Source organism: Callospermophilus lateralis, unplaced genomic scaffold (genome assembly GCF_048772815.1).
Source record: "Callospermophilus lateralis isolate mCalLat2 unplaced genomic scaffold, mCalLat2.hap1 Scaffold_63, whole genome shotgun sequence".
NCBI classification, from domain to species: Eukaryota; Metazoa; Chordata; class Mammalia; order Rodentia; family Sciuridae; genus Callospermophilus; species Callospermophilus lateralis.
The window spans coordinates 14,294,004-14,315,446 of NW_027514713.1; the positions used below are offsets into that span (position 1 = coordinate 14,294,004).

At 35.6% G+C, this 21,443-nt stretch overlaps 1 pseudogene; it reads right to left on the reverse strand.

Moving 5' to 3' along the window:
• Positions 1 to 1,305: 1,305 nt before the first annotated feature.
• On the reverse strand, positions 1,306 to 3,093 carry LOC143389667 (T-box transcription factor TBX3 pseudogene; annotated as a pseudogene).
• Positions 3,094 to 21,443: the final 18,350 nt, after the last annotated feature.

The following is a 21,443-nucleotide window of genomic DNA, read 5'->3' on the forward strand; positions in this document are numbered from 1 at the left end:
ACACCAATCCCAGGACCACTCTCAGGGGGTTATATTTTCAGGAATTTCAAGTGGAGCTGGGAAGTGCTAACTCCTCCCAAAATTTGGCTAAAATAGGAAACAACCCCCCCCATCCCAACTCTTGACATTAAAAAAGAAAAATAAATTTTGCAGACAACTCTTTTGAAAGTGTGTAGATGTAGGTGCAGAAAGTCTGTTTTCTAAGTGTGAACAGCAATTCTGTGACCTGGAAATAAAATCGACTAAAAGAAAACAAGAACAAAAACCTGACAATTGCAATCATATTTACACAGAGCTATGTACAATGTCAATAAATTAAAGTTTAATTTTCCAAGCATTTTCATATTCCACCTATTTACATGAGTTATCAAATAATTACATAAATACTTTGTCTAATAGTCTCGCTTCTTCTTTATTTTTTTTAAAACCTTGTTATTGCGTATACAGGAAAGAACAAACTGACGAAGAGGGACATCAATCCAGCTACAGAGCTCAGATAAAATAAATTCAGTTTTTATTTCCCCCACCCCTCTTCTGTGTCCCCCCCCCACCCCCCACTTCCTTGGGGTTGCAGACTTGAGAGCACAGGTTGAGAGGGGATGGGGTTGTGTTGTTTTCTCTAAAAGCAAGCGTTCAAAATAAAAACCACAACTATACTACTGTGGAACATGCAAGAAGAGACCTATAGCGGCTCTTAAAACATCACAAGAATATTAAAAAGACACAGATTTCCTTAATATAGACTAAACAAGAATGGCAGGGACCTCCCTCCCCAAACAAGGCTGCTCAGTAATTTATTGAGAACCAATATGCAAGTCACTATGAAGTTTTTCACTCTTCACAAACAATCATGTTTAATGTATGCATTTGCCCCCAATTTTTAAAAAAATTTGTTTCCACTTGACACGGTGAAAGGAAAAAAAAAAATAGATCATATAAATCCACATTAAGGGAAATGCCTCTCAACACCTCTCCCCCCTGGAGGGCTCAGCTACCTCTTCCTGGGCCACAGCTTCCAGACCAGCCTGGATGGCAGTCTCAGGACACAGATGCTTCCACCGGGTGGCTCGATGCAACAGTGGTTTCTGAGCCCCCCGAATCTGAGCCAGATCCGAGATCTATAAACCTTGCCAAGACGACAGGGTCTGTCTCTCGGGACATTCTCTCAAGGGAGCCCGGTGCCCTTTCCCAGACACCACTGCAAAAGGAAGGGAGTAACCCCACGGCCCGTGGTTTCGTTTACATCCAACAAAGTGCGCTGCAGATTTGACCGAACTGGAATGAAGAGACTTTTCTGGAGGGGGTCTAGGGGGACGCGCTGCGAGACCTGTTGGGCTTTGCTTCCAAGCCACTGACCAATCACTGGATACTCTGAAGTTCGCTGGTGGCCGCCTCCTTCTCGGAGCAGAGTTTGGGCGACAAGGACACAGAGCTGGAAGAGAGCGTGGAGGAACCGCTGTTCAGTTCCGAGCCCAAGTCCACGGCCACCGAGGCGGGGCTGGAGGCCAGGGCTGCGGCCTTGCCGTCCAGGGGCCCCGCGGCCGGCGCCATGGAAGGCAGCGCCGTGGCCAGCAGGCTGCTGCTGTCAGGGACCGACACCGGGATGGAGTAGGGGCTGTAGCGCAGCCGCGGGCGCATGCTGTTCAGGCTGAGGAATGGGTGGCGGTGCACGGAGCTGGAGGCCGCAGCCGAGGAGGCGGCAGCTGCTGCGGCCATGTACGTGTAGGGGTAAGGGAAGAGGCTTCCAAAAGGCGACATGGCCAGGCCCTGAGAGGCCAGGACGTGCTGCTGGAGGTGGAAGGGCAGGGTGGCCGCGGATGCCCCAGACAGTCCCTGCGCAGCGGCAGCAGAGGCCATGGCCGAGGAATCCAGGCCCGAGACGCCAGTAGAAGCCCCGGACACGGTGGCCAGCAGGGGCCCCATGCCCGCGGCCATGCTGGAGAAGGCGCCCCCCATGGCGAACTGGCGGGGATGCAGGAACAGTGGGTGCCCGTTGAAGAACTGCTGGCTGGCCAGGCCAGGCGCGAAGCCCAGGCCGGGCAGGGGGCCCTGGGCCAGGTGCGCGGCCGCGTCGGTCTGCACCGTGAGCGGCGCGAACACCTCCTGCCTCCTTGCCTGGCACCGCGCGCGCCTCCTCCACCTTGGCCGTGGCCGCGCCCTCGCCGCCCGGGCTCCGGCGCTCGTCGGCGCCCAGACCGCGGGTGCTGGAGGAAATGGTGGCCGGACTGTGACGCGAGTCCGGCGACGCCTTGTCCAGTCGCCCGCTGTCCCGGGGACGGCCGCCTGGCTCCGCCGCAAAGAGGTGAGCCTTGATGGCCGGGCTGCCCTTGTCGCGACACGGCTCCTCCGACGTGGTGGTGGTGATCTTGGCGGAGTCGCAGGCCTCACGGCCGTGCTCTTCCTTGCTCTCGGCCTCCGCGTAGCTCTCAGCCTCGCTGGGACACAGATCTAGTCCAAAACCTTTCAATATAATTATGATATTTTTAAAATTAGGTATTTTTTTACTCCTTTTTGCAGTTGAATGATTCTTTATGGCACAAAAAGAGTTTATAGTTTGAAAGGTTTATTTCTCCCTTTCTGCTCCAGTCACAGTGCAGTTTGTCATTAAAAATAAAATGAAAAAAAATTCTTAAAAATATGTTTCAAGTGTCCTGCCCAGAACAAATTTAAAAAGCCTGCTCAGAGTAGGCAACTGCAACCCTTAGTTTGCCTTTGTTGTTTATTTGGAAGGAGAAGCATGAGGGTCTGTCTGTGCAGCCTTGGGGTGTTGTTTTCAAATTTTTAGAACCAAAAAAAAAAAAAAATTTAACTGAGGCATTTTTGAATTGCATAACAAATCCACATTAAATAACAGACCCCATGCATGGGGTGTACACAGTCACATGTTGTTTTGTTCTGTTTGCTTCCCTCACAGTTGAGGTCAGACACACCATTCCACTGAATGATCATTTCACACCCAAGAGAAAAACCCTGCCGCCCACCACCCCAAATTGATTCTCAGTGAAGCTGTGATGCTCTACTCTAATTGTTCCCTATTTTTACATCACAGATTAAGAAGGGCTCCTACTCACCTTTACTGTTTGATTCATTCATTTCTCATTCTATTACATTCTGTTTCTTCAGGATATTTTAGCTCTTTTATTTTTTTATCCCTCATATGGACCCCATGAATTAGTTTCCTCCTTGTCCACCATCTTTATTTACTTGACAAAGTGTTAGGTTCTTCAGGGAAATGGTAAGTCATTTAAAGAGAGAGATTTTGCAATGACATACATCATTATAATGAGATCATATTTTCTGGCTTCTAAATGGCTTTAATTGAGACTCATCCCAACCTGTGTTTATTTTTCACACTGAGATGATTGCCCTATCTATCCACACTCTTCCCACAGGCAAAATGCAGCCACTGTATCCCAAGGTTCTTCCAAATCTTATTTCAGTATGCTTCAGATCAAAGTCAAATTTCCAAAATAAGTAATTTGTGGGCTTTATCATGTAACCACAATGATGATAATGACAATTCCCAGCATGCATATTTACTCTATGCAATCCCTTTTCAAGTTCAGCACTCATTATATATTTGTTTTAGTTGTTGAAACAACACTTAGGTTTTGAAACTTTAAAGACTAACAATACTGTAGCTGCTGTTAGTAATCAAACTATTTCTACTAAAAGCAAGAACCATATTGTCATGCATTTCTTTCTTTCTTTCTTTCTTTCTTTTTGTTTAAATCTTGAAAACCTGAGACTCTCTGAAAAGAAAGTTAAACTTGCCAGATTAAAGGAGTTAGTAATAATATAGCCCAGTGATTTTTCTAACTATTGCAGATGGTGGGAAAGAGAGGCAGGAAGGGCAAGGGCCCAGATCCAGAGTCCTGCTTCATTAGCATAGATCTATCCAATTATTCCCACATGCAAAATCCAGCCACTAAATCCTAAGATTCTCCCAAGCCTCATTTCATTTGCTTCATCTAAAGTTCATCACATAAGTCAAACTGGATCAAATTAGATTTATGAGTATATTTATTGAAGTATAACTCCTGAACAAAACTGATTTCTAAGCAAGAGAGACAAGTCATCAAACAAAGTGCTGTTCAATGGCAGGGCAAGCATTGAACTTGAGGTATTATGTTCCAGTTGAAGAAGTGGGAAATGGGAGGGAAAAACAGGGAGTCCCTGTTTAATAACAGTCCAGAAGTCTAGCTGGGTAAATGTTGGACATTCTTTATTAGATTTCAAGGTTTACATAAATTCTCCACAACTTTCCACTCTGCCATCTTGTGTCTTGGTTTCATTCTGTCAGTCATCCTTTCTCAGTTAAGGTAGCTTCTGATTGTTTCTGAGTAGTCTATGATCATTCTGTCTCTTTTGGTGTAAGCTGGCAATATGTCTGCTAAAATCATTTTCTCAAGAAATTTTTGGATCTGCTAGGGATTTCAGTGGGGTGTAATTCATTAGTAAAAATAATAAAAATGCAGTCATAAAAATTTTGATGTAATTCCCTTTCATCTTCTGCTCAGAGGGTTTAAATCCAAGCCCCTCCATCTTGGGATTGATTTAGAGGACCTGCCAGAAACCTTATTGATCTCTGTAAGGACCCTTAGTGTAACTGAATACACTGACCTTTTGATATTTCTGAAGTTCTGGTGAAATACTTTTTATATATACACCCTTAGGTTTTACTATGCAATGATTTTAGAAGACATTTCTGAATTGTAATTCTTTTGCCACCTGAGAGGCAAAATACTTTGAAAACCATCAAGACCTGTACTTTTTCTGCTTTTCTTTCTATTAATTCAAGTTATCTTTTTATTTTTCACATTTTGCTGTATTGAGAAAAAAATCAAATACACCTTCCATATTTTGCTTAGAAATACACTACTTTTCCATATAACTGCAGGAGGCAATTTTACTAAGCTTTCTGTCACTGTATAAAAAGTGTACCTCACATGATTTTTGAGACCTCAACCCACCATACACTTATTAATGGTTCATTCAAGTAAATTTAGTATTTCTACATAATGATCCTGAGACATTTTCTAGACTTTGCTCATAGCCCAATTCCAAAGCCACTTCTACATTTTAAAGTATATGTTTTGTCAACTCACCATTCAGGTGATAAGATGTATATTAGCTTACAATTGCTGTGTAACAAATTATCACAAATGTAGTACTGTAAGATAGTCATATTTCATAGCATCTCATACCATGCTTTCTATGAGTGAGGAATCTAGGCCTGCCTTACTTTAGTCCCTTGACCAGTATTTCACAAAATGGCAAGCAAGATGTAAGCCACAGCTGGGTTCTTTCCCAAAGACTTCACTGAAAAACCATCTGCTTCTCACTTATGTGGCTATTACCACCATTGCCTTCTATGGCACTATAGGATTCATGGTAGAAATATTGCTAATTTCATCTCTTCATTAACATCTCTGATCAAATGTTGCCTCATTGGAAAATCTTTCTTAAACTACCTCAGAAACAATATTTTTTGATAATTCTTAATTGTTTATTCTACCTTATTTGTATTCATAGTACTAATCAACCCTGAATGCCATATCATATATTAACTTATCTTGTTGTTCATCATATATATTTATCAGAATCTAAATTATGATGGGGAAGTGTTAACTGTTGCTCTGGCAGTGTTTGTTTATTGTTTTTGTTTGTTTGTTTGTTTTAATCTCTTTTTAATTTCACCATCTAGGAAAATTACTTTCATAAACTGTATACACTAAAATATTTTTTAAATGCATGAATAAAAAGCAGTCTCCTGATGTCCTTTAGCAGATTAACTGAAATGGTTACCAACTTGTCTGCAAAGACAAAAGACCCATGCTCACAACAAGTTACATGAAGTAGATTTAGTGCTTACAGCTACATTGTAAGCAACAACAAAAGCCTAAAATTCATCCTAAACTGGTTCCTGAGGCTAAGGAAAGCTGCCTCATACAGGAAGAGCCTCATCTATAGATGGCCCACTTGTACCACAGCAGAGAGACCTCATTAAGTTGTTTGCGTGGATTTTATGCCCTTAGACAACATAAAATGCTGAGACAAAGTGTTGAAGTCTGTGCACTTTTTAGGAATGAGATTACTGTAACAGAACCCAGTGTGCTGTCCCCAGCCTCCTCATCAGAGGATATTGCATTTCCAACAACTCTACTATCAATTTGAGAACTGCAAGTAAGAAGGGGGGGAGGACTGGGTAGGTTCCTCATCACCTAGAGAACAGTCCTGTGAATATCTAACAAAATGAATGATTAGACCAAAATTATAAATTCATAAAATGTGGCCAGTTGTATCTGGATGTAAATTAATATAAACAAATCCATTATTTTAAATGTAAAACATTATAAACACTTTATCAAATTGTTTAAATGTAGAACAGACATAAGTAACTATGAAACTCCCTTTAAAATAGTAGAAAAAGTATATTTATCCTCCAGAAAGCATTTCAAGTCTTAAAAAGTACACATATCCTCCTTGAACAAAGAAATCAACTGTCATGCATTGAGATTTTACTATATCATCCTCTGTTAACATATAACACACACAGAGACATATACAGGAATACACATAGATGATAAATATGCTGTGAGAATAATCAGCAAAATATTTATAGTGTTATCAGTGGTGGATGGATAATAAACTAACTTAAATTTTTTTATGGATCCCTATATTTCATACCTTTTCACTAAATTGTGGTACATCAAAGACTATTTTTCATGAAAAGCATTTCTTTTTCCTTCATGTTGCACTTAATTTCTGTATGACTAATGTGTCCTTTAAACAATGAGTCTGCTTGTGTGTATGTGTATGTGTGTGTGTATCACTATTTTAAAAATCTTGAGATATGGTGGGAGATATGAAAATGATGGTGTATTTAATGAGGTAGTAAGCTAAATTTGGAGTATCTTGAAAGAATAAAACTGTCCCTCAATTAAAAATATTTGAGATTCATTTACTGAGATATTTGAGTGTAAAATCTTTAATATTAAAAATAAGTGCAGAAAATATTATGAATCTATGGGCCAATACAATCTTTAACCTGACAATAATTTTTTTATGATTAGTGTTTTTCTGTTAAAAGGTCATCAATGTTAATGATTTCCAGTGTTTTTAAAAAGTAGTAAATAAAATATTGCTATACATAGTATCCAAATACTGTTCTAGTTTCTGGACTAGAGAATTGTTTAACATTTTACTATACATTAAATATTTTTAATGACAAACTAGGCAGTAGATTTATTTACATCCAGTTTAAGTTGTTCACTGCCTTGTTGAATAAACTTCAGACAACTTACAATGTTTTTTAAAGTTCTTTTCCTTTAAATAAAGGCATTAAGACAGATACAGTCTGTATTATTTTCTTACTCCATCATGTATTCATTTATAAATTTTTTGAACCAAGTCCTCTTTGTAAATAATTCTTAAGGATTCATGGTGTTCATTTCAAAATCAATTTTTGCAGGAAAAATATAATCTAGATCAGAACTACACTAGTTTAAAATTATATTTCCACATAAAATTAGGTCACTGGTTTTTGTAAGGCATTTCAACATTTTTGGATATTTCATCACCCTAGATTAGTAGCAAATTAAAATTGTCTAGGAAGAATATTTTTAATATCTGAGGATATCAAAACCATATTAACTACAAAGTATGTGAGAACAGTTTTAAAGAAGTAACACTTTATTTGAAGTTGAGTCCCCAGAAAGAACACAACATAATTAGTAACTTTTTAAAATGTTGATAAAGTTCACAGTAGAATTATTTTAGAAAAGAGCTATGACAACCACTGATGAGACAGATAAGATATTTTGCTTCCTGATTAACAACATATATTTTCAGCATAAGTTTTTCAAGAAACTCCCAATTTCTGAACTTATGCTATGTAGGAAATTATAAGCTGCACTGTTTATATTTTAAAAATTGAATAGAAACTTTAAGGGATGTAATTTTAGACAGTGAATTTCCATGTATAAGTTTATGTTTTTGATAATTAAAAATGGTATACAGTAGTATTAATGATATCTTAAAAATTAAATCAACTAAAAACCAAACATATTGATGCCTGCTGTAATACTAGCAGCTCTGGAGGCTAAACAGGAGGATAATGAGTTCAAAGTGGCCCTCAACAATGGAGAGGTACTAAGTAACTCAGTGAGACCCTCTCTCTAAATGAAATACAAAATATGGCTGCAGATATGTCTCAGTGGTCGAGTGCCCCTGAGTTCAAATACCAGTAAGGATAAATAAATAAATAAATAAGATCAATTTTAATTTATTTGCTACACATTTAACATATTTTGATGTTATCAAGTCAGAACCTGAAATCAAAGATTAAAAATTTAAGGCTGATCACCTATTTGGATATACTGAGGAATTTATTGATGCTTTGTTTTTTTAATAAGATCTTACCTAATACTAATTATATGTCAGCCCCTCTTCTGAGTTTTCTACAATATTAGCTTATTTAATCTGTTGAACAATCCTATTAGGGAGATGCTGTTGTAGTTGTCTGAATTTAAGAGGTCTGATGGTGAGGTCCAGAGGCAATAGGTGCCTTACACCAGGGCTCAAAACTAATAGCACCACTGGAGCCCAACCCAGGTCCCCTCTTTTCTTACTCTGTGCTCTTAAAACCTAGGCTAGACACTTCTTCAACAAAAGGAATGAAGCTCACACAGGCAGTCTGATGGACTTGCAGACTCATAGTTGTTTATTGAAAAACTCAACATGCACAAGTTTCTCTGAAATCACTTCAATATGTAATGAGTTGAGGAAAAACACAGTACAATTATCAAGCATTTCCTGATGTAAAATATTTCCTGTTTTATGTTCCCATCCTACTGCAATCTCCTAGAGGCTAAAAATAAACATTTCTTTTAAATTCCCTTAGCTGTATTACATAGTATTGGCTCAATGATACAATGTGTTTTGTAAATACAGTGTTCCTCATTAAACTGAATTGAAAAAAGTAGGGAAAGTGTCGTGGGTTGAGACACAGTGAAGCATTCTGAAGAACAAACATGTTGTTGTGGTTTGGATATGAGATGTTCCCCACATGCTCATGTGTGAGACAATGCAAGAATTTTTGGAGGTGAAACTATTAAATTCTGAATATGTGACTTAATCAGTGGATTAATACACTGAGGGATTAATTTGGCAGTTATGAAGGCAGGTAGGGTGTGGCTGGAGGAAGTAGGTCACTGATGGTGTGACTTTGTGGTTAATATTTTGTCCTGGGTGAGTGAAGCTCTCTCTCTCTGTCTCTTCTTGTCCTAGCACTCATGTCCTAAGCTGCTTTCCTCTGCCATGCCCTTATGCTATAATATTTTCTCTCTCACCTCAGGCCCAAGTTATGAAGTCAGCCATCATGGTCTGAATTTCTGAAGCCATATGACAAAATAAACTTTTCCTCCTCTATGTTTTTTTTTTTTTTGTAGGGTATGTTGCTCAGTGTTGCAAAGCTGACTAAAATGCGTGGTACTTTCACTTGATAATCATAGGAACAGATAAAGGGCACAGATTCTAGAAGAGTCCCTCTGCTTGTCATGGTTCTAGTATAGCTTCTCAGCTAGCAATGACACAATTCTTCTTCACTTAAATATTCTGCATTTTGTGTTTTTACACAATATGGATATTAAAGTTTAAGTAAAGCAAACACAAATTGTCCCATGAGGCAGGATACAGTATATTATAAATGCTATCACGCAAGCATCATATTAGGAAATGCAGTAGGGCTGTAGCAAACTGCCTATATGTCCTCTGTTAAAATGGGGTCAGTCTCTGGCTACCTAAATCTAGCCAACTTTTGCCAGGCAGGAGTGTGGGCCAGGTGCAAGATGTCTGCTTTATACTTTTATGCAAGTAATCGAATATTAAAATGTCAGGCCCTTTTTTGTGTGTCAGAAAAACCAAACACATCCAGAGACAAGTTCCAGGCCAGATTTGCAAGCAATTTTCAACCTCTGCCGTGAATAATCTCAGAGGCTTTATTTTGAATTTATGGGGGGAAAGTGACCAAATGATTCTGTGAAAATTTATTTGAAACTATCGCAATTTATTCCTTGATGAAGTGACTTAGAGGAAAACAAAAAAGAGCATTCAATGCATGACAGCTTTCAGTATTTTTTTATAGTAAGAAAGTAGACATGTATATATATCTTCTACATGTTCAAAAAATAGATTGTCTGTTCTTGCTTGATGTAATTACACTATTGTGCACTCACATTAAACTGAATTAATATTTAACGTGGAACCAATTGAAAGTGAAATTGAATTAAAATATCATATTGCATTGTGTGCTGGTGGTTTGTAATTGATCGCATATGCAAATGTAAATTCATAAATATAATAAGCTATGCATACAAAGTGGATAAAACATAAAATGGTTAAGACAATATGGCATGCCCTTAGAATGTAAGATGGTAAAAAGATCGAGCTTGACTGCTCAATAAGTAATTCAATAAAATGTAATAGCTTTTAGAGGGTATTTGAGGAATGAAATTGGGAATATAAAAAAAGAACAATTCATATAAATATGTCTTATACATCTGAACACTCAAAAGCTTCATGACTCCTGTATAAGTTAGTACCTTAATAAATAATAGAATGAATGTCTGTAAATGGCATTGGATGATTTACCTGAAAACAACCAATCTTCCTAGTTAGGTGTTATTATCTGTCTGCCATGTAACTTTGTACTTTTTAAATATTTCTGAACTCAATCCCTATAGTGTTGTGATAAGTCTCAAAAACATTTTTCTTGGAGTAGAAACCTCAAGTATACTCTTTGAACTTAGAGGACTATTATACTACTTCTGGATGCTTAATTTAACTCCCTCCTTATATTTTACCATCCTGCTACCCAAAAATTCAAGTTATACAAGAAGATATCTTAATGATGGGCCAGGGGAGATGAGATTTAAGAATCATGACTGAAATCCAGCTGGCCTATTGGTGAAGTAGAATAAAAATTATTGTGCAAAGTGTGAGGCTGAGTTCAAAGTCTGTCTATTATGTCAGGTACTACACTGTTCGATGTCAGCATGTTTAACCATTTACAATGGCTTATCTTCAGACAAAACCACACAGATATTGAATGAGAATCAGTATCTAGATATATCAAGGTGATAATTTTTTCAGTTATTCTAAGAATTCCACAACATATAAAGTTTACTATAGCATATGATATTCACTCTATGCCTGCAATGTTTCCAATTTCTCATAGCCAATACAACAAAGATAGAAGGAAAAAATGAGGGATATCTGCTAAGAAGGCTGATGGGACAACTTTATTTATTTATTTATTATTATTATTATTTTGGTACTGGGAATTGTACCCATGTGTGCTTTACCACTGAGCTATATTTCAGGCCTTTTTCAATTTTTATATGAAGCAGGGTCTCAGTAAATTGCCCAGGAGAACCTGGAACTTTCAAAGCTCCTGCCTCACACTCCCTAGTTCCTGAGGTGAGAGACATGAGCCACCACTCCCTGTCTGGGACAATCTTCTAGCAAAGAAGACATGTAAATAGGGAATAAGATTACATTTATTTTATATTTGGAGGGTAGCCAAACATAAGATCAAATTTAATTCTTCATCAGACATTTTAAGCCTGTGAAGTAAATGAAGATTATTGTATCTTCTCCTCCCATACTGTTTTATAATTCCTGATCATACAATTGGTAGATGCAAAGATCACCTTTCTATTAAGGCTAAAGCAATTTTATATAGTTTCATAGCTCCTATTTTCAAAAGACTTCACATGTTCACAATAAGGAAGTAGGCAGGTAGAATTATGTCATTATTCCTTACACCTATTTGATGCTTTAATACATTTTTTTAATTTATCTATAGGGAATGTGGGGCAACATTAAATTCAGTGTTTCAAATCTGACCAAACATATCTTTGAAATTCATTTCTCTTCTCTTTTCTACAATTCTTTTCTATTCTAATGATTTATTTTGAGAAAAATAGGCCAACATATTTGAGCAGGGAATCACTACTATTCATTTTGGCATGAGTTTTTAAAGGAATTACCTGTGCACAGATGAGAATGCCTTCACTCTTTGGCAGAACACTTGGCCAATTTGGCTATGGCTGATTGGAAAGAGCCTCCAGATGAGACTCTTTTAAAGAAAATAATTCCAGCCAGAGGGGTCCAATAGGTTTTGGGTTTTGCAAAAAGCAGAAAGCAATGACGGTAAGTCAAGTTCTCTTGGAATTTAAGCATTTTTCACAATTTCTGACTAACCTTCCTAGGAATTTTAAAATATGTGAAAATACTGTTGAAATGATGTGTGGTTCTCCTGAATTCATCACCTTCTGTAGGAGGCTATAGTATTACACATTGCATTGTGGTGACTTTACATACCATAGGATTCTTAGAACCACCAGTTTGGTAAGTGAATAGGAACAAGATAGAGGTGTCCCCATGCACAATAAACAGTAAGATACATACATGTTCTTTGCTTTATGGAACTTGTGGGAGGAAAATATAACAAACACAAACTTGAGAAAGATTACATGTGGAATTGTTTGATAGTTTGAAGGAAGGAGAAAACATAAAAGTGAGGGGATTTCAAGGCTTTGAGGAAGGCAAATGTTTGAATTGCTCGGAGCTAAGAATCTCCATTCTGTGAGAAAAAAAAAGAAGCTAATGGAGGTTGACTCAGACAGAAAAAAATGGGGGTTCAGAAGTCTGAGGGACACTCCTGACCTTTATTTTTCTCTTTGCAGGTAAAGTAAAATGACAGTAGTGACAGGACTGTCTACTGTGGGTTTAAGCTGTTAAATGGCAAGTTCAGGGTATGTTATTACACTCGGGAGGGATGTCGAAAAGTGTGTCACAGGAAGCAGCCTAAGGTCAGTGGCTGCTGTGCTTTTCGGAAAACTTTATATGACAATTAAGCTAGAAATAGTTCTGTTCTTGCCAAAAGCTGTAACCCCTTGAGGTATTATTAAAGAAAGCTACCTGACTAACCAACCAACCTAATATCACGGCCAAGATTTTAGTGCCTCAAGTGGGTTGAACCAAGTAATCAGTGAATTACATAATGGGATCTGTGTGAGGCCTCATTTGGCCAGCAGGGTTCTCAAGTTGCAATTCTATCAAACAAAACGAATGCAGATGTAGGTTGGTTTCTTGCTTGCCTTCTTGCTTCTGTAGCAGTATACATTCATTTTGTCTTTTTGTTTGTTGTTTGTGTTTATGTTTTCTTTTTCTTGTCAAAAGTATTTCTATAGGGACTCTGAAAATAAATGCTTATTTATTCATTTAACTTATTTTCTGGATTGCTTCATAATAGTCTACCATTTTTTAAACCATCTTATTCAATTTCTAGCCCCAAACCTGAACAGCTCTAGATTTCCATGAGCAATATTTCTGAGATAGAAAACAAGAGTGGAAAGTAGATGCTAGAATTGGAAAATGAGTGGCAATAAAAAAAATCTATCCACTCATGTGATGAAGGACTGAGTCCAATAATGGGGTGAGGACACAGAGCAAGCCTGGATGCCTTATCAGATTCCCCTGTAGGCTTCACATTTGCCCTTGACCTCAGGTATCTACAGTGTGACTGAAAGCCTGTTACAGTCAGCCCATTATTTTTTAACTTCTATCATATTTCAGAAATTATATATGGTATGTAGATGAATAATGTATGAACTGTCCTCTCAAGTTGCTTATAGTGTAATTTCAATCAGGCAGGTTAACCGAACCAGACAATGTTGAACAAGTACATCCATAGAGTTGTGTTAAGGCATTTGCGTAGTCCTAAGGGAAGGGCGGGAGGGAGGGACATTCCAGAAGAGGACCCCATAACCAGGCTGAGATAAAAGCAGTGGTCCACAAAGATTTAATTCAGTTGAGGTTAATTGTATCAAGATAGCTTTCATCCAATAATGTGTGTTTGTGTGTATGTGTGTGTGTGTGTGTGTGTGTGTGTGTGTGTGTGTGTGGATGTATGCACATGAATTTGGGTATATGTGTGTGTTTAATGTAAATTCTCTCTCTCTCTCTCTCTCTCTCTCTCTCTCACACACACACACACACACACACACACACATACACACACACTTTATATTATTGTTAGAATTGAACTGGAATGTTGATTTTATGTAATAATGGCATAGACTAGTATAACCTAGATTTTGTTTTTCATTATTATGCTTGTGCATTATTGTGGCAAGGGCAAGTCATAGGAGAATAATGTTAATGCTTACCCAAGAATACAAGTCTTTTAAGAGCTATATTCCACTTAATGTCATAGTCGAATGGAACCCAACGGCTGATTTGTGAAGTGCTGTCAGATAGTATACAATTCAGGCACACTGGATAGGTGTTTGAAAGGTTGTGTTGCCCTGTGGCCACCACCAGAGGGCTCAGCAGGAATTATTCAAAGAAAAACATTTCAATGTAGTTACTAAAACAGCAAATTTAAAGTGCTTTTCCCCAGAAATGTCTAGAGAGAAGATAAGAGACAGGGGAGATTTTAAAAATATGTCACCAAAAAAAGAAACTCAGAAGTCTCTACTGAAGGAAGAGATTCTGAACTTTAGAAAGTCCCTGTGTCAACAGCTGCTATAGCCCACCTGCTTCTCCAGAATTTCTGCAAGTTCAGAGATGTTGCTGTTGGAGCCATTGGAGAGATGACCATACAGAGAGTAGAGCTGACCATTAGTTTCATCATCCTAATACACATCTTTGAAAACAAATGGGAAGTCTGAAATGTAGATTTGTGTGTGTGTGTGTGTGTGTGTGTGTGTGTGTTCCTAATTTCCCAGTAGGAAAGACTGGAATCAGCAGATTTTTCGAGTGAAAAGATGAGATTGTAGATGAAATAGAGAGAGTCAGTCATTTGTTAGATTTGTGCCTGCATTAGCTCATATGTAAAATGAGGAGAAAAAGTTCTATTTCATTTTATTCTTTTAAGTATGTAATTGGAGTAATACATCTTAAAGACTGGTAGATAAATTAATGGCGTCACCCAGATGCTCACATTCTAATCCCTATAATGGATGACTATATCCCATGAAAAAGGGAATTTGCAGATGTGCTTAAGTTAAGGATCTTGAGATCAGGAGGAAAAAAATGTGAGTGGGTCAAGATAGAGAAAAGAAAATGTGACTACAAAGGCAAAGATCAGAGCTATATTTTTTCAAGATGGAAGAAAGGGCATGAACTCAAGAAATGTAGAGAGCACCTGAAAGCAGAAATGGCTAAGAAAGAGCTTCTACTTCTGCCCCCAGAAAGAATTTGGCTCTGCCTACATCTTGCCTTAATCACTATAAAATTCATTTTGGAATTCTTACCATTGAAGGTTTAAGATAAACATGCTATGGTGATTTTTCTTTACAATGGTAATAGGAAACTAATACAGGTCACTGTAATACTTATCATACAGGCATTTCTAAAGATGGATATTATATTATTAATAATTATGCTATGTTTTATAATGTAGATTCTTTTCAAAATAATTACTTAGGAATCAATATCACCTTAAGTTTTATTTCTTTCTTTATTTTTATTTGCTCTGAGACCACAAATGCTCTTTATAGTTTTCTGACATACAAGTATAATATAATATATAGATACACACATATAAAATTATCACCATTATAATCAAGATTATCAATATTTTTCACATTTCTAATTGGCAATTATGTCACATCTTGCACAATGCTCTTTTCAGGACTATACAAACTGGTCAATGAGGGGAATGTGTTTTTTGTGAGTTAATGCCTTCATCTTTGAGAAATTCTTTTGTAGAAACAAACTTGAAATTTGAAAAAAAAAATTCCGTTTAGTTTTAGGAAATGAACAGATGCAAAAGTAGAGAAAAATACAGGATTTGGTGGTTTAGCCTGGCTCTGTGGAGAAAGCGTGACCATACCATGAGCGAACTCTGCATGTGTATTATATAGGGTTAAACATGAGAGGCATTTATTGTGAGAAAGCTTCTTCAAGATGAATAAAAAAGAAGCTGAGGGTAAAAGAAGCGCAATTAGCTTTTATCACCTTACAACTGTAATTTTACTCTACCTCACGGGCCACAGATGTTTGAGCCCAACATTAGAACTAATAAAATTCCTTTGCCAGCAAGGAATTTCCCTTTGAACAAGGTGGTACCATACAATCGGGCAATTTTTGACTGGGGCCTTTGCACAAAGAAATTCCAAAGGAAAATGGCACCTTTGTTTGGGGGGAAGTTAAAACACTCATAATTCATTTGCTGCTCCTAAAAATCTGGGCAAATTCATATATAAGACATTAACAGGGCTGGAGATGTGGTTCAAGCAGTAATGCACTCACCTGGCTTGCATGGGGCACTGGGTTTGATCCTCAGCACCATATAAAAATAAAATAAAGATGTTGTGTCCACCGAAAACTGAAAAATAAATATTAAAAAATTCTCTCTTCTCTCTCTCTTTTAAAAAAAGACATTAACAATTATATACAACAAATTATTTGGTTTATATGTATATTTCAATGAATATCTATTGAGCAACATGTTGCATAAAATTTTTAAAGTTACTGTTTTCTTAGTTCTTACTTTGTTAATATAGATATTGTATAGAAGATAATACATGGATGTTGACATATAATTATATGTCAATGAGGAAATATATTGACATATATTATCTTCCATACTTTTAGCAGAGAGTAGACATCTCTCTATATAACTTTTGTTATTTAAAATCACTATGAGTGCATAAATTTTTTTTAAAAATTTAATCAGGGTGTTTGGGGATATAAAAGGGAAATAATGGCTAGTTTCCTTCTAACTTTTGATATTCTGGATTTCTCTTTCTTCAGTACTGAATTTCTTCTAATGAAGGAAAAGATCCTTGTTTTATAAAAATTTTCAATTTATGTAATAAAGACATAGTAGACAAATTTAAAGAGGATTATTTATATAGTACATATAGACAGTGTATTTCAAGCTCTTGACCATCTGGAGATTAGCATAGGTCTTGCATAAAAATTGTAATCACTCATATAATTCAAAAACCAAAGCTTATTTCTCTGACAATTATGTTTTCTTAATCAATAACTAAACTATATTATCAGATTTTATTTTTAAATTTCAAATTTGTTTCTACAAACTAATTTCTCAAAGATGAAGACATTAACTCACAAAAACACATTCCACAATTATGTGACTCTGAACAGTAAGTGTCGTGCTATCTTCTACCATCCTAACCTCTGCTCTAAACTATCAAGACCAACACAGTCTGGTCATTTTTGTGTTGACAGTATGAGACACCACAACAAGATATGAGAGAACTCAATACACAGACATGAAGTGAATTTCATAAATCACTGTACTGTAAGAACAACTATAGAAAAGAAGATGGGTGCCATCATGAAACAGAAGACAGAAGTTATTTGTATTGAATTAAATAGCATATTATTAGTTATTTATTAGATGTGAATTAATGAATTCACTGTTGAGTATAAGGAGGATGATTATCTAAAGCTTGTCTCTTTCAAATACTCATACATCTAAACATTTCCCATGGTCTGAAGAGATACTTTCTCTACCATTTATTTGTGCAGAATTCAGTCTTTTTTCCATTCTTTCACTTAGGTTCTTCCTTCTGTGGATAATTGCCTGCCTATTCTGTTTTTGTTTCAAGTAGGTCCAAACATGTTTTAATACACTTTCTCAGTTACCACTTTTTCTAGAATTCTCTTCTCAGTCCTTTGAACACATATGGATTTATTGTCCACCTGAACTTATGTTTTTTTTTTGTTACTGTGCCCTTGAAAAGTACATGTCTTTACTTCTTGATTACATATTTCCTAGTTATTTGCTCTAATTGCTTTTTATTAGCAAATTCTTAGCTCCTATTTTAATAAGGTAAATTTTTCAAGTATTTAAAAATTTTGCTTTGTTCTCCAATTCTATGCAATTGCCAGGATTTGTAACTTTATGTTTTGTGAAGCCTGAAGTTGGTTATTATATTCCAATCTCCACCACTAAGTAGATATTCAGTAAATATTTGTGAAATCATCAAAGATGTTAATAACATTTCAGCAGTGTATTTTCTAAGAGGTTAGGTTCTTGTAGCCAATATAGAAATTATTATATTTTTTCACTTATTTTTCCCTAATAGAAATATATATTTTTAAGAATTTTGCCTTTGCCCCATTTCTTTCAGCAATTCTGTTTTGTGATTTACTGCTTGATTTAACCCATGATTAAAATAAATAAATTATACATAATTTTTTTTTCCAGAATATGAGGCTGCCTTGATACACCTGGAAACCAGTGGCTCGGGAATGGAGTGGAAATATATAAATTCCTTGGAGTCTCCTAGAATAAAGAAACTATTATTTTAACATCTATAATTATATCATGATATTACTTGCAACAAAAAATGTAGAAAAAAACACCTAAATTATTTTCTTAAAAATTATGGGAATGTTTTATTTTCTATAGAAAAAAATTGAGAGTATAAAATTAAAATATTCTTGAACAGAAGGTAAAATAGCAATTTAATTGCTTTTATTTATAACCTGAGAACCTACTTTTTCTTCCTATAATCTTAATCAAAATATATTAGAGATATGAATTTATAAAATTCAGTACTCTCATAATGTTTATTTTTAGAAACTTACTCTCATGTGTCCCTTCATGAATTAATATTTAACAGCCCTTTAGGACACTGAAACTAAACGACATTTATCATACTTGCATCATATGAAAGGATTAAAATATACTTTTGCAATTGAGATTCAACAAGTGATTTAAGGTTTTTATTTAATGAACTTAGTGACAGTGTCAAAAATTTTAAAAATAGAGATGAATTTTCAATAAGAACATTTTTTTTTAATTTGAGAATAAAGAATATGAATGCAATCTGTGACATATATACCTAGGGTAGAATGGTTGCTGGGAAGTTTGGAGAAGAAAGGACAAAGGTCAGATCAGGACATAGAAATCTATGCAAGTTATTTTGAAGTCAAGTTCTTTGGCACTTTTGGTTCTTGCAGAAGCTGAAAAACTCTGATTGGCAAGTGGCAGCAGTAAATATGTAAAGCTAATCTTACAGTCATAGTTTCATAGTTAGCAACTCTGTAGGAAACTGCAAGGTAAAAATATTCTTATAGGTATGGCAGGTTGTTCCACTGGGCTGGTTCTCTGAGATTATTTCTGTAGCAGGCAGGATTCTGCTAAAGGAGGGTTTTTCTTTCTTTCTCATGATCCCTGGATTCCATTGAAGGGCATGTGGATAGGAATGATTCCATTTTAAATAATACATTTTCACAATAAGGAAAGCTTTTTTAAAAATTATATCACTCTAATATAATAGGCCATTTTTTCAAAGTCATAAGGGGATTTTTTTTACTCTTTTAATAAATATAATGCTACACAATGTAAAAGAAAATCTTACTTCATTTAGTTGTCTGTTCAGCTCTGTCAAATGAACTAGAAAGTGTTATTCTGCTTGATTGCATTTTTTTCTGTAATTTTAAGAGTGAGGAATTGAACCCAGGAGCATATCAAATAGGTCCCTGTGCTCGGGTTTCTTCCAATATTTTGTCTATATTCTAAAACATTTTACAAAGAATATTTTCTCATTTGAATTCATGTAGATAGTTGTTTCTAAATGAATTTACATTTCTTTTACTTGAAAATGACCACAGTATGTCAGATGCCAAGAAAATGTAGAACAATAAGAAACAACAAAAAATCCCTTTAATTACATATATTTTCAACAAAGGCATTCAATAAGTCCCCTCATTTTATTTAAAAATAAAATTTAAAATGCCCCTAAAATTGATCAGGCATTTGCATTATTCCCTGTGGTCAAACTTATAAGCTTATAAAATAAACAAGGCATTCTCCAGTTTTAAAAAATTTTACTCTTTATATACCTAGGGTTCTCTACTGTCCCTTAGATTTTCTTTTATTTGGTTGTTAATTCCCTATATTTTTTTCATTTCACACTATGTTTAGTTCATATATATTCTTTTCATATCATGGCATTTCTTTCAGTTCTCTTGGAAATGTAAACTTTATGTTTTCTGTTCTTATGTTGATTTTCTTTTTCTTTATTTTGGTGTGGTTCTTATTGTTTTCTTTAACCTCATGGAAATTGCTTTAGTGTTATGTTGGCAAGTTTATAAAGCAGCTGAAATTGTCATCCAGGTAATGAAGAAAATATCACCATTTTGAAAAAAAACTCTTTAATTTACAATATTGGTTATGTACTTATACAATAAAGCATTAAAAATCTGAATCTTTTTCTTAAGAGTTTGAAAATCAAACTTTTGTTATTAAAAACTTCAGGGATTCAATTGCTTGAGCCTCTTCTGTTTCAAAGATGGGAATCTGGACCTTGAAAAGCAAAGAGACGTAGCAATAATAATCAGTGGTCAGTTTAGAAACTAAAATCTGATTTCTCTATCTAAATCTGTCTTTAAAACAGGTTATGGACTGGCTATTGTTGCTTGAATCTCTTAACAGTAATTGTGCTATATTTTCCATCCTACTCTGTGGCAAAAAATCAGTTATCTTGACATAATTAATTAATAGCTTTTAAAAATAATAATTATAGAAAAGGAAGGAAACACTTCTTAGTTATATGAAAACATTAGCACAGACTTGTTTACTTTTCCTTTTCTTTTTGATTATTTAACAAATACAAAACTTATGTCTGATTCTTTTTCCTATCTTTTCATTAGAAACAATAGATTTTAACTTGTGAAAAAAAAAACAAATTTAACTGAACAAAAGTAAAAATGTTCTATAACAGAACCCAGCTTTCTACATCATGAAATGATGTGGGCTTTCTTTTATTTGGATACTTATGTTCATGAATAACTCCAGCCTAATTAATTTCTCTCATAATTATGATTTTCTGTCTTTTTAAAAAAATACTTTTAAAAGAATTCTATTGCCAAGGTGGTGAGGAGAATTAAGTACTAGGCACATAAATGAGATGGTATTGAAGGATTTGTTGACAGCATAGATTTAAAGAGCTTTCTATGCTCTTGAGGAAGGCTTACAATGTGTACAACATAGCTCTCATGTTTTTAAGTGTTCCTTTATTTTTAAAAGATGATATTAATGGACATTGTTCTGCTATTCTTATTCCAGTTGATAGAAGACACATGATAAGATGTAAAATTGAAAATTCAACTCTTCAATTAAAGGCGATATCTTCTAGTTGAGGACTGCATTATTGTGGTCAACTCAGTCTTTTTATGCATGGTTACTCTTTTAGAATTTTTCTGCTATCTAACTTCCCTTCTCCCCAATATATGGAAATGTACACAAGAGCACTTCCTCAGAGGTTGCAGTCATAGAATTTCTGATTAACTGAAAACTGACAAAAATGTATAATGTGTGTATATGCACATATATATGTTTATATAGTAACACTTGTATACTATATATTCTATTGAAAATAAATGAA